This window comes from Lutjanus erythropterus, chromosome 13 (genome assembly GCF_056507025.1).
Source record: "Lutjanus erythropterus isolate fLutEry1 chromosome 13, fLutEry1.hap2, whole genome shotgun sequence".
Taxonomy (NCBI): Eukaryota; Metazoa; Chordata; class Actinopteri; order Lutjaniformes; family Lutjanidae; genus Lutjanus; species Lutjanus erythropterus.
Window position 1 is genome coordinate 542435 of NC_139329.1, and position 14979 is coordinate 557413.

The window sequence follows — 14979 nt, forward strand, 5'->3', positions numbered from 1 at the left end:
AGCCAATATGAGGGCGTCATGGCTAGATCCAGGATAATTTGCAAATAAATGTGTAACTTTACATGATGCATTGCAAATTACCTGGATATTGATGGAATGGGTTCCCTTACGGTTGACATAGATGACTGCATTGTCAGCTGGGGCATGTAGATGCACGTGAGTGCAATCTATGGCACCCAGGACCCCAGGGAACCCATACTTAGCCATGAACTCCTGTTTAACTCGTTCTCGGGTGTCAGGTGTCATTGGGAACTTAATAAATTCATTAGCATGTCGGACTAGGCTTGATGTGACTGCATGTATGGCAAAACTTATGGCAGATTGAGACATCCTCCAATCAAACTCAGCGGATGCTGAAACAACCCAGTGGCGAAGAAGTACAGCGCAGCAGTGACTTTGACAGCAACGGGGAGAGCATTGGGACAGGTGGAAGTGGTCTCCAGATCATCCGCCAAGAGATGGCAGATGTCAGTGTCTACCTGGCAGGACAGGTGAAGCTTACAGCAGCACTCGGCTTCACTGAGGGCCAGATATGTTGTTTGTGGCCGGTGGACCCTCAAGCGGCACCTCCTCTTCCTCCTTTCTATGTCTGCCCTCAAGAGGTACTCCATTTGGCTGTGGAAATCAGGAATATATGAGCAAATGCACCGATATTTAACTGAGGAGATCAAGGAGTGATGTTTCTTCTGTTTTTTTTTGGGGGTGGGGTCAACTTACACTTTTTAGCGATCCAGTAGTCCTCCTCTTCCTCAGCAATTGAACAAAGGAACAAAGGGGTGTGTGTGTGTGCATATCTATATATGTGTGTGTGTGTGTATGTGTATGTACTGTGGGAAACAGGTGAAAATACTGATTACTTGGATGGGGGGCTATTGGCTGGGATTTCAAACAGCATCAGGCTCTGACAGAAGTACACAGACCTTTTTTTAATTGGGCCTGTCCCTTGGTCAGATATAATGTATTGTTTATTTTGTCTGTTATGTATGATTATAATTGTTTAATTTTTGTTTTTATGGATCACAATAAACACGCAAACGCAAACACTACAGCTGCTCCAGCTGTCATGTGGAGTGATCTCCTGAAGGCAATCAGACAGCTGTGATGCCGTTTGCAGGTCTGCTGGAATTTATTGGGCTTTATAATTATAATAATAGTATTGTTGTACTTATTAGTGAGATTAACTTCAAAGAAACGCGCGTGAACAACTTTTAAACATAAATGAAAGGTGTTTGGTGATTGTGGAGCCATTGTGCCGCCAGTGCAAGTGATTTTGCTATCTTACGCCAGCGCAAGTGCCATTTTTGCCATGTGGGTAAGATAGCAAACATGCTTGCACTGGGTCTGTGCTGCTGTGGGCGAGAGGTCTAGAGAGGACAGAAGAGAGGACATGAAGACAAAACCAAGGCGTGGCCGGGCGTGTTTGCTATCTTGTGCTCAGCGCATTGGAGTAAGCGCACTTGTGCTTTAGTGCTTTAGACCAGCCAAAAACTGGTCGAGGCGCAAAGTCTGTGGTCTTTCAACACAAGTAGCACCCGGCGGGCTTGGCCGAAACACACACACGTCTTCATAATCACAAATCACCTTCATTTATGGTCATTCTCTTCCTCACACGGGAGTTGGGATTAGTTAAGTGTTATTCGAACATATTTTCTATCAGCAATAAAATGTAAATATTGAAATTAAAAGCGTTTGCGTGTGTCTCGCGCTTGTGTGAGGCACACAGGTCTCCACAATCACAGAACACTTTTCATTAATGTTAAACAGCCGTGCATGCATGTGTCTTTAAAGATAAACTCACTAATGTGGAAAATACTTATAATTATAAAGCCTAATAAATCTAAATAGAACTTCGAAGTGAGCTGTCAGATCGTCTTTATCAGATGAGTCAGTATGACAGCTAGAACAGCTGTAGTGTTTGTGTCTGCCTGTTTGTTATAATCCAGAAAAACAATGTTTAAACAATTATGATCTATAACATATAAAATATACAAGACACTATATTTGACCACAGGAGTCCGGCCCAACCTGAGAGAAAAAGTTTTGTGTGCTTCAGAGCTAGTTGGATAGATCCGTGCGTAATTTTGCGTGCTTCAAACTTCAGAACAGAACAACTTGTTTCGCAGCGGGTCAGAAGAGCGAGGATGGGAGGAGGAGATGAGGATTAGGTGGGAGAGGAGAAGAAGGAGGATCACAGACCACCGCTTAACTGCTTCTCCACCTGGCTCAGGAGGGCCAGCGGAACCGGGAAGCTTCGTGGCTGGACTGGATCTGTTTGCCTCCCCTCTCTACTGCACCATCCCTCTCCTCGCTCCTCAGCCAGTAAAATTAATGATGATGATCCTAATAATTAATTATAAAATACAACACAATTTCAAGGTGCTTCAGTGTAAAACATAACCAGTTACATATCTGCATGACATTTGCAGTTCATATTTATTGTATTGGTTTTTGCAGGCGTTACTGTAAACTATTTTGGCTTGAAGCTGTTTTGGAGACGTCATGCTGACTCCATATATTGCGTGCTCTTCTTGAACGAGGAGATCTGTTGTCTTGAAAATCTTTTCTCTTTGTTTCCTCCTGGTAAATCCGTCGTCATGCTGACACCGCTGGCGCACCTGCCTCTTAAAAGGTGATAAGAGCTGATTTTCTGATTGGTTTATTGCATGTTCAGCCTAAACTCACCTGTGAATTAATGAGGGCACTGATAGGTGTATCCTGCTTTGTGCTGGTGGCGAAAGGGGCGGGGCAGGGCAAAATATCGCTCCTGCCCCTGGCATAAGATGGCAAAGGTGGATTTGGACACACCATGAATAAATTAAATCCATTGCGCCTCCTGCTTTCCACTTACGCTTTCGATCAGCACCAGACATGACCCTAAGGCACAAGCACATTTTACCCCAATGCGCTGAGCACAAGATAGCAAACACACCCAGCCACGCCTTTGTTTTGCCTTCATATTTAGACCTCACACCCACAGTGGCACAGACCCAGCGCAAGCGCGTTTGCTATCTTATGCACATGGCAAAAATGGCACTTGCGCCAGGCGTAAGATAGCAAAATCAGTTGCACTGGCAGTGCAACAGCTTTGCGCCGGGTGTTAGGGTAAGATAGGGCCCATTGTGCCTTTTCTTGAGGAGTAGCCATTTTTTAGGGGTTTATTTGACAGAACCTATTTCATCAACCAGGGTACCTGAACTACACAAAGCCTATTTTTTTCGACCACGACTATGCAAACGAGGTGGTAAAGTAAAGTCAGGTGATTAGCAGAGCAAAGCGGAGCGAGACAGAGGGCAAGAGAGAAGCTAGGACAAACGGGAGGTAGATGTAAGTAGGACATGAATATGACATTTAAAAACAAGAATGTAAACAAACAAAAAGAAATAATATGTTTACTAGTACTTCATGAAGCTGTGTCATTATTTATTTCTCCTTAATAATTTTATTTTTTCATGGTTATACCTACTGGATAGGTCACATGACAGTTTTATTTAATAAAGTTCTATCTCAACACAGCAACCTGATGTAAAGCTGCAATCTACCTCCCAATATAAACTATGGTGTCTGAAAAATGTGACTGCCAGAAAAACTTAAAGACTAAAGTTGGACTTATCTAGAAGGAAAGGAGGACTCATGGAAGAGTCAGCACCTTCCTCTAATGAAGGAAAGAAGTAGAAAAGAATCTTAGATTCCTAAAACAAACTTAGTATGAAGGAGGACCAAAAGCAACTAAATCATTAGCCAGGCGCTTAAGAAATAAACAACAACTCAACACAATTCATAGAATTAGAGAACCTACAACAAATTCATTAGTACTTAAACCAGAAGAGATTTAAAATGCATTTGAAGGATACTATAAAAAGCTTTATTCTCAACCTATTGCTGCGGATGACGAGACAATAAAAACATTTTTAAATTCATTGGACCTGCCAACAATAGGGGAATCACAAAATGCTTTAATATGTTCACAGATTACAGAAAAAGAATTAGAAAACACCATTAAGAAACTGAAATCAAGTAAAGCCCCAAGTAAAGTGACGGCTTTCCAATTGAATGGTATAGAACAGGGGTATTCAATTAAAATTCAAAGAGGTGCAGTTAGAGAAAATTTCCTAAAGCAAAGGTCCGGAACATCATAATGTCTAACTTTCTCGAGTGGGCCGAACCAGTAAAATTTAAATATAATCTATCGATTATTCTGCCGATTAATCGAGTAATCAGATAAGAAATATTGCGTGTTCTGCATCTTTTTCTATTACATTACTTTTGCTTTATTTAAGAACAATGGTAATATACAAAAGAAAAGATAAGACAGGTCTATTAAATGAACAACTATAAATTGCTAAAGTAAAAATACTTGGCAAACTAACTTTACTTTTAATGTAGATTTACTTTTACTGTTTTCACTTTACTTTTTACTTTTTTTTTCCAAGTACAAAGGTAAAAGTAAAGGTAGTAATATCTGCAGAAACTAGAAACAGAAGATGGAACTAACTCTTTTAACTGAAACAGTCACCAGAATGTTTTGTTCACATGTTAAAATCACAACATTTTTCTTCTGGAGCAGGACAGACGCTCCCAGACCCCCAGAGGACAGGGGACTGGTTTACCAACATGACACCTTTTTCTCCTCTCATGAGTTTGCAGGTCTGTATTTAGTCATCCAAAAATACCAATAAGAATACCATTAAAGTTACAACAACAGCAATAAAAATGTTGATTTTTCAAAAAAGGAAACAATAACATGCACAATTTTTAAATTGTAATTAAGTAAAAACACTTATCCACAATGTAAAAATACCTAAGTAAAGAATGTGAGTATTTTTTCCATCACAGCAGGTCAGTGATCATGGGCCCTATCTTACGCCCGGCGCAAAGCCATTGCGCCGCCAGCGCAAGTGATTTTGCTATCTTACGCCAGCGCAAGTGCCATTTTTGCCATGTGGGTAAGATAGCAAACGCACTTGCGCTGGGTCTGTGCTGCTGTGGGCGGGAGGTCTAAGCATGAAGGCAAAACCAAGGCGTGGCCGGGCGCGTTTGCTATCTTGTGCTCAGCGCATTGGAGTAAAACGCGTTTGTGCCTTAGGGTCGTGTCTTGTGCTGATTGAAAGCAAGCGGGAGGCGCAATGGATTTAATTTATTCAAGGCGTGTCCAAATCCACCTTTGCCGTCTTGTGCCAGGGGCAGGAGTGATATTTTGCTCTGCCCCGCCCTTTGCGCCACCAGCGCAAAGCAGGATACACCTATCAGATGTGCCCAAGTGCCTTCATTAATTCACAGGCGAGTTTAGGCCGAATTTGCAATAAACCAATCAGAAAGTCAGCTCTCATCATCTCTTAAAAGGCAGGTGCCCAGCAGCACAAGCAGAGGCAGCATGACGGCGGATTTACCAGGAGGAAACAAAGAGAAAAGATTTTCAAAGCAAAGAGACAGATCTCCTGGTTCGAGAAGAGAATGTGCAAGAGCACGCAATGTATGGAGACAGCAGGACGTCTCCAAAACAGCTTCACGCCGAAATAGTTTACTTTACAGTAACGCCTGCAAAAACCAATACAATAAATATGAACTGCAAATGTCATGCAGATATGTAACTGGTTATGTTTTACACTGAAGCACCTTGAAATTGTGTTGTATTTTATAATTAATTATTAGCATCATCATCATTATTAACTCTGCTGGCTGAGGAGTGGGGAGTCCACCTGAGCCAGGTGAAGGAGCAGTTAAGCGGAGGTCTGTGGTCCTCCTTCTTCTCCTCTCATCCTCCCTCCTCTGTCCCGCTGCGAAACAAGTTGTTCTGTTCTGAAGTTTGGAGTGCGCAAAATTACGCACAGATCTATCCAACCAGCTCTGATAGAAGCACACATAACTTTTTTCTCTGTTGGGCTGGAGTCCTGTGGTCAAATATAGTGTCTTGTATATTTTGTATATTATAGATCATAATTGTTCAATCATTGTTTTTCTGGATCATAACAAACATGCAGACACAAACACTACAGCTGTTCCAGTTGTCATGCTGACTCATCCAATAAAGACGATCAGACAGCTGTGATCGTGGCCGTGCTCCCTTCGCAGGTCTATTTAGATTTATTAGGCTTTATAATTATAATTATTTTCCTCATTAGTGAGTTTATCTTTAAAGACACATGCGCACACGGCTGTTTAACATTGATGAAAAGTGTTCTGTGATTGTGGAGATGTGTGTGCGCCTCAGCCAAGCGCGAGACACGCAAACGCTTTTAATTTCAATATTTTCATTTTATTGCTGATAAAAAAAATATGTTCGAATAACACTTAACTAATCCACACTCCCGTGTGAGGAAGAGAATGACCATAAATGACTGTGTTTTGTGATTGTAAAGACATGTGTGTGTTTCGGCCAAGCCTGCTGGGTGCTATCTTGTGCTGAAAGACCACAGATTTTGCGCTTCGACCAGGTTTTGGCTGGCGTTTTACTCCAATGCGCTAAGCACAAGATAGCAAACGCGCCCGGCCACGCCTTGGTTTTGCCTTCATGTTTAGACCTCCCACCCACAGCGGCACAGACCCAGCGCAAACGCGTTTGCTATCTTACCCACATGGCAAAAATGGTACTTGCGCTGGCGTAAGATAGCAAAATCACTTGCGCTGGCGGCGCAATGGCTCCACAATCACCAAACACCTTAATTTACATGAGTCTTTATTCTACACAGGAGTGTCGATTAGTGAAGTGTCCTTTGAACATATCTACCGGCAATAAAGTGTAAATATTGAAGTTAATAGTGCAGGTATGTGTGTGTCTTGCCCTTGGCTGAGGTGCGCACACTCATCTCTACAATCACCAAACACCTTTCATTTATGTTTAAAAGTCGTGCACGCGCGTGTCTTTGAAGTTAATCTCACTAATAAGTACAACAGTACTATTATTATAATTATAAAGCCCAATAAATCTCAGCAGACCTGCAAACGGGATCACAGCTGATTGTCTTTATCAGATGAGTCAGCATGACAGGTGGAGCAGCTGTAGTGTTTATGTCTGCCTGTTTGTTATGATCCAGAAAAACAATGTCCAAACAATTATGATCTATAACATACAAAATATACAAGACACTATATTTGACCACACAAGTCCAGCCCAACCTGAGAGAAAAAGTTATGTGTGCTTCTATCAGAGCTGGTTGGATATATCTGTGCGTAATTTTGCGCACTTCAAACTTAAGAAACTCTCTCTGATTATTTCACAGCGGGTCAGAGGAGCGAGGATGGGAGGAGAGAGATGAGGATTAAGTGGGAGAGGAGAAGAAGGAGGAGCACGGACAGCCACGTATCTGCTCCACCTGGCTCAGGAGGGCCAGCGAAAACCGGGAAGCTTCGCGGCTGGACTGGATCTGTTCGCCTCACCTCTCTACTGCACCATCTCTCTCCCGCTCCTCAGCCAGCAGAGTTAATGATGATCATGATGAAAATAATTAATGATAAAATACAACATACTTTCAACGTGCTTCAGGTTAAAATATAAGCAGTTACATATCTGCATGACATTTGCGGTTCATTTATTGTATTGTTTTTTGCAGGCGTTAATGTAAAATAAATTATTTACACGTGAAGCTGTTTTAGAGACGTCCTGCTGTCTCCATATATCGCGTTTTCACTCCTCGAACCAGGAAATCTGTCTCCTCACTTTAAAAATCTTTTCTCTTTGTTTCTTCCTGGTAAATCCGCCGTCATGCTGCCTCCGCTTGCGCTGCTGGTGCACCTCCCTCTCAAAGGTGATGAGAGCTGACTTTCTGATTGGTTTATTACATGTTCGGCCTAAACTCGCCTGTGTATTAATGAGGGCACTTGGGCACACTGATAGGTGTATTCCGCTTTGCGCTGCTGGCGCAAAGGGCGGGGCAGGGCAAAATATCACTCCCGCCCCTGGCAAAGGTGGATTTGGACACGCCTTGAATAAATTAAATCCCTTGCGCTTTCCACTTGCTCTTTCGATCAGCGTAAGATAGGGCACCAAGTGTTTCAATGACTCTCTGTGGATCAGTGAATAGTGTTTTATTTCTGGCAGCCCGCCACATTAAAAACATTGACACCGCGACATGATTTTCTATTTTTTGGTCGTGTCTAGAAGGTAATTCTTTATTTGCACAACTCTCGCGAGATTTGTGTTTGTTATTTCTACTAAAATAATCAAACTCGCGCGATCTTTCGTGGGTCTAGCGTTCCCTTCTAGACACGACTCTCTCTGTCTCTCTGTCAAACTAATGACAGCAGACTGTCTGTAAACAGCATGATGTTACACTCTGCAGTGTTTCACACAAACACTTTATTTTTGTGGACACCCAGGTTTGGTTTGTCACCACTTTTGGCGTTTTTATCTTTTTTAATCAGTCTGAGAGGACAACGGTATCAGTGATTGATTAGTGATCAGTCTGCCCTCCTCTCCTCCCTCACCTGTTCACTCTGCTGTGAGAAGATCTGAAAATTTCTCACAGAGAAACACAGACTCTCCTGTTTTACGTTTAGGCCTCCTTATACAGTTGTTTAATTTTATAAGTGCATCTGGTTGGTGTTGATGTCATTAACCATCACGTTAGTTTCTGTTGTAATAAACTGTCATTAACAACAGTCTCCTCCACACGCAGCTTCTCTGCAGTTGGTCTGTGCGTTTCCTGATCAGCTAAACCAGCACCGAAAAGACTAGAAAAGTTGCGCCAGTTAAAATAGAAGCGTCCCGTCAAAATTTAAAATAATTCTCTTAATAATTTATTGGTTATAGGTCCAGGTCCGTATAGGATGGCGCGTGGGTCCAGGACTCGGACCGCAGTCTGCCATTTGGGGACCCCTGGTATAGAACTTTCAGAAAGGAACTAATCCCACTATTATTAGCATCATTCAATCAGACATTAAAAAAAGGCATACTTCCCCCCTCATGGAAAGAGGCCATTATCACTGTTATCCCTAAGGAAGGTAAAAACAAAGAATATTGTAAAAATTATAGACCAATATATTATTAATATATTATATTGTGATTACAAGATATATACGTCGATTTTAGCTAACAGATTTGAAACCTTCATGACAGAATTAATTAATGAAGATCAATCTGGCTTCATTAAAGGGCGACAGACCCAGGACAATATAAGACGGACATTGCATATAATAGTACAAAGGAAAGGGGAAAGTACCATATTACGAAGCTTAGACGCTGAAAAAGCCTTTGATAGCGTTAGCTGGAGATTTTTGTATCTCTGTCAGTCAGTCTCATGTGTTAGAACACTTTATCAGGACCCAAAAGCAAGAATAAAAATAAATGCCAGCCTTACTAAGTGGTTTAAGTTAGAAAGGTCCACTAAACAGGGGTGCTGTCTCTCCCCCATCCTATTTGCCATCTTTATCGAACCTCTAGCTCAAGCAGTGAGGCAAAATGAGGAACTAGAGGGAGTAAATGTAAGAGACACGGAACACAAAATTGAACTGTTCATGGATGACGTCTTGATATATCTAAAACGATCAGACTTCAACCTACCAAAATTGATGTCATTAGAATTCTAAGGGTACCTCTCTGGTTATAAGTTAAATGTGGAAAAAACACAGATTTTATCAATTAATTATTCCCCATAAACAGAAACTCAAAAAAGATATAGCTTCAAATGGGACAAAAAATCTATTCACTATTTAGGAATAAAACTCACAAAAAATCTATCTGAATTATATGAAACAAATTACAAACCTTTAAATCAGGAAATCTTTAAGGATATGGAAAGATGGGACGTTCTGATGTTAGATTATAGCTCAAGAATAGAAATGATCAAAATTAATGTGTTGCCAAGAATTTTGTACTTATTTCAGTCTTTGCCAGTGCCGATCCCTCCCTCACAATTTATAGAGTGGGACTAAAAAATTTCAAGAGTTCAAATGTACAAATTACAAAGTACATTTTCTAATATCAGTACATTGCTGTATTGTTTCACAGTACCTTATGGAACCTTGTAACTCTCTGAAACCACCTAATGATGCACTGACTTGTTTGTAGAACCACTGCTCTACATAAAGCCTACAGAAACACATTTTCTGACGTAACTGTATTAACATGACCAACTAATTTTAGATTGAAGCCAACTGTAAGGCATTCACAAAATTAGATTTTTTTCTGGCTTCAGGGGCAGTATATACATTAATTTCAATCAGGAGAGACTAAAAGTAAAAGAAAATGGTTTATTGGCACATGCATGAGATATGAAACATGAAAAGTCTTTGGCGGTTAGACCCCATTGAGGCGAAACAATAAGCACATATATAAATGGGGGTAATGAAGCTGTAGTGAAGAGAACCCCTCGAGGTCTAGACACTGGTGGTGGTGGTGATGAGGTGCAAAGCAGAGACTGGTGAGGTGAAGTGGCTCTGGACTCCTGCTGCCTGGACCTGAAGACTGGAGGAGAGGGTGTCAGGGAGGATCGAGGTGAACATCTTCTGGCTCTGGACTCCTGCTGCCTGGACCTGAAGACTGGAGGAGAGGGTGTCAGGGAGGATCGAGGTGAACATCTTCTGGCTCTGGACTCCTGCTGCCTGGACCTGAAGTCTGGAGGAGAGGGCGTCGGGGAGGATCGAGGTGAACATCTTGTGGCTCCGGACTCCTGCTGCTTGGACCTGAAGTCTGGAGGAGAGGGCGTCGGGGTGGATCGAGGTGAACATCTTCTGGCTCCGGACTCCTGCTGCCTGGACCTGAAGACTGGAGGAGAGGGCGTCGGGGTGGATCGAGGTGAAAATCTTCTGCTACCTGGGTCCAATGACTGGAGGAGGGTCGCGCGGCTGACTGATTGACAACTGATGGGGCAAAGACAGACGATTTAAAGTTTGGCAGCAGCAAATTGGCTGGCTACCATGACTGTGGCAAAATCTGATTGGATCGTAAAGACGAAGGTGAACGCCCATAAACAGCTGATTAGAGGGAATAGGAGGAGAGAGACGGAGTAAAGGAAAGTTCTAAATGAAGGCAGCCTAATAGAAGGTCTTCCTGATTGAACTTACGCTGAGCTTCATTAGGTGGTTTGTTGCACCTTGATAAAAACTTGAGTCTTTTTCTTGAGATTTTATTTTGTCTTTCTCCTGCCGTTGTTTGACTGAAAGATGGAGAGCCTGCTTGTGCTTGTTACAGAGTGTGCCTGGTTGATGTATTTTTGCTTTTACATCAATCCCAGTGTACTGTTTAATGCATGAGTCAGTTAAAAAAAAAAAAAATAATAATTAGTTAAGGAGAAAGGATTTCATGTATGTAAGTTCATTATTTCATTGTGTTTAATTTAGATGAGAATGTTAAAATCTCAGCTGCTGCCATCCACTCGCCTATTGTGGTATAGCGGCTGCTGCTTTGTTCAATTGAATGCGAAACTTTATTCAGGAAGTGCAAGAAAACAGAGACAAAATGGCATGTTTAGCCAGCTTGGTGATGTTCCAGCCACTTCGGCATTCACCTGGTTCAAGTTGCATCGTCTGTATGTTTTATGTGAATTTATTATTACATACTAGGTCAAAATATTGAATGTTTATTTAATGATTTACGTGATTTACATATCGTCGGAAATGCTGCATTGTAATTGTACTCTTTGTTTACTTTCGTTCTAGTTTCACACTTTGCCTAAACAATAAACCTGGCAGAGGAAAAGTCCAGAGTCGTGTTTGGAGTGTTTAACTGCCTGTCAATAAATACACACTATGTATTGAGGACAGGACAGTGAAACGACGTCATCACAGCGAACTTGGTAATGCTGATCGGCTGACAACAGAAGCTTCCAAGATGCCACGACGCCTCAACTAAGCACGGCTACCACGGAAGTATCTCACCAGAAGCTATCAACGCCATCATGTCTGCCAAATCACATCAAACAAGATCTCAAGTCTCGAGTTCTTCTACTGGTTCAGCAGCAGCCAAGGCAAGAGCAAGAGCAGAGGCAGCAAAGACTCGTCTAACCTACAAACAGAAAGAAGTAAGTCTAAAGCTGGAGAAGGCTAAATTGGACGCATCCATTGAACTCCTGCAATGTGAGAAAGAGGCAGCTTCGGTCGCAGCAGAGGCAGATGTATTAGAGGCTGCTGCTCAATCACAAATAGATGAGCAAAGCATTGGACATTTAGATGATCTCTCTGCTTTTGAAAGTTCACACCGGACTGAAAAGTATGTCATGGCCCAAACCAAGTTAGTAAAAAATGAAATTGCTGAAATCCAAGAACCTCCATCACTCGATAAGCCTCTAGCTGACACAGTTGAACCCCCATGTGACACTCATTCCCCACACACCAACCCTGGAGACTGTGGACCACCACCAGAGATAAAAACTCATTAAACAGCCCGTGTATAGGCATCACCTTTCAGCTCCACCTCTCCTGTCCCCCCATCCACCTCCAGATAACTATAACAGAAATCACAACAGGACACCACAAGAAACAAAAGATGGCTATTATGATCCCACCTGCAAATCCAGGCCCTCAAGTCATAATGATGGAAACATCAGTGAATTTGTCAGATACTTTTCTTGTCGGGAAATTGTGGCAACCGGCCTCCTTCAGTTCAACGACAAACCACAGAGCCTGGAAACGCTCTTTTGAGAACACAGTAAGGGGGTTAGATCTAACAGCAAGTGAGGAGATGGATCTGTTGTTTAAGTGGCTTGGTAAAGAATCTGCCGAGCATGTTGAACAAATCAGGGCCATACACATTAATCATCCAGATGCTGGGTTAAAAATGATCTGGGAGAGACTCGACTTTATGTTATGTTATGGCTCAGCAGAGGTAGTTGAGGATACTCTGTTTAAACGAATTGACAATTTTCCAAAGATCACAAACAGAGATTATGTGAATCTGAGAAAATTCAGTGACATTCTCATGGAGCTTCAGAGTGCTAAGGAAGAGGGAGATCTCCCTGGCCTCTCTTTCCTGGACTCTGCAAGGGGCTTAAACCCAATCGTGCAAAAACTCCCCTTCTATCTGCAAGAAAAGTGGGTTTCAGTGGGTGCAAATTACAAACGTGAGTACCAGGTCTCTTTCCCTCCATTTTATGTTTTTGTAGATTTTGTTGATCAAGAGGCCACTGTTAAAAACGACCCGAGCTTTAACTTTGCCACTCACCTTGACCCTATCCCCAGACCTCAGAAACCTGCCTGGAGATTTAACAGACAGAGAGAAGTGTCGGTACACAAAACAGAGGTGTTTCCAACCCCCAGCTATGAGCCACATGGGAATGCAAAGAAGGTACATGACTGTAACAAACTGTGTCCAGTGCACAAAAAGCCCCATGCCCTCCTGAAATGTAGAGCCTTTCGCGAGAAGGCCCTCGAAGAACACAAAACGTTCCTGAGAGAGAACAATATTTGTTTTAGATGTTGTGCCTCTTCAACACATTTTGCTAAGCATTGTAAGGCAAAAGTGCAATGTTTTGAGTGTGGCAATGAGAATCACAATACAGCTCTTCACCCAGGCCCAGCTCCCTGGAGCAAAGTAACTGACCCTGATGCAGAGCATGGCGGTGCCACCCTGCCAAGTGAAATCACATCCAAATGCTCGAAAATCTGCCTTGTGAAAGTATATCCAGCAAGTCACCCAGACAAGGCAATCAAACTGTATGCAATCCATGATGAACAGAGTAACTGTTCTCTTGTCCGTTCAGAGTTTTTTTAAGTGTTTGGTGACAATGGCCCTAGCTCTCCCTACTCACTGAGGACATGCACAGGCCTTAAAGAGACAATGGGTAGGAGAGCCACAGGTTATGTTGTAGAGACTCTAGATGGCGCAGTTCACATCCCTCTGCCCAGCCTGATTGAGTGTGATGACATCCCCAACAACAGGCAGGAGATACCAACGCCCAGTGCAGCACTCCATCATCCCCATCTAAAGAACATCTCACACCTCATCCCCAAACTTGACCCAAATGCCCACATACTGATGCTTCTTGGACAGGACATCGTCAGGGTGCACAAAGTCCATAATCAGATAAGTGGCCCCAACAACACACCCTATGCACAAAAAATAGACTTGGGGTGGGTTATAGTGGGAAATGTGTGTCTAGGTGGTATGCACAAAACAACCACAGTAAATGCCTTCTACACAAACACGACAGAGAGAGGATGGCCCACACTGTTTCAGCCCTGCCCTAATCTTTTCAACATAAAATAAAGATCCTGTGGCATACAAATCCCTCACCACATCACACCACAACAAAGTGACAGATCTAGTTGTGAAGCAGAGCACCTTGGATGTTGTGTGTTTGAACAAACCAAAAATGACAATCAAATCTCACCTTCCATCCAAGACAAGGCCTTCATGAAAATAATGGAAGAAGGAATGACGAAGGATGCAAACAATCATTGAATAGCTCCATTCCATTCAAATCACCACGTCAAAGGCTCCCTAACAACAGGCCACAGGCCATGAGTCGGCTAAAGTCCCTGATCCGCAGCTTTAACAAGAAACCAGAGATGAGAGACCATTTCTTAGCCTTCATGGAGAAGATTTTCCAAAACGGTCATGCTGAGATCGCTCCTCCGTTAAAGGAGAGCGAGGAGAGATGGTATTTGCCCCTATTCGGGGTTTATCACCCCACAAAGCCCAAACAGCTCAGGGTTGTGTTCGACAGCAGTGCACAATACAATGGACTGTCACTCAATGATGTCTTACTAAAAGGCCCAGACCTCAACAACTCACTCCTTGGCGTCCTCATGCGCTTCAGGAAAGAAGCAGTAGCCTTCACAGCAGACATCGAGCAGATGTTTTACTGTTTCTATGTGCGGGAAGAAGACAGGAACTTTCTATGTTTTCTGTGGTTTCGTGACAACAACCTCTCCAGTGACATCACAGAGTATCGGATGAGAGTACACGTTTTTGGAAACAGTCCCTCTCCGGCTGTAGCAATATTTGGCCTATATCAGTCTGTCCAGTGCTGTGAGGTGGACTTCGACGCCGACGTCAAACAGTTTGTAACACGTGATTTTTATGTAGATGACGGCCTAAAATCCCTC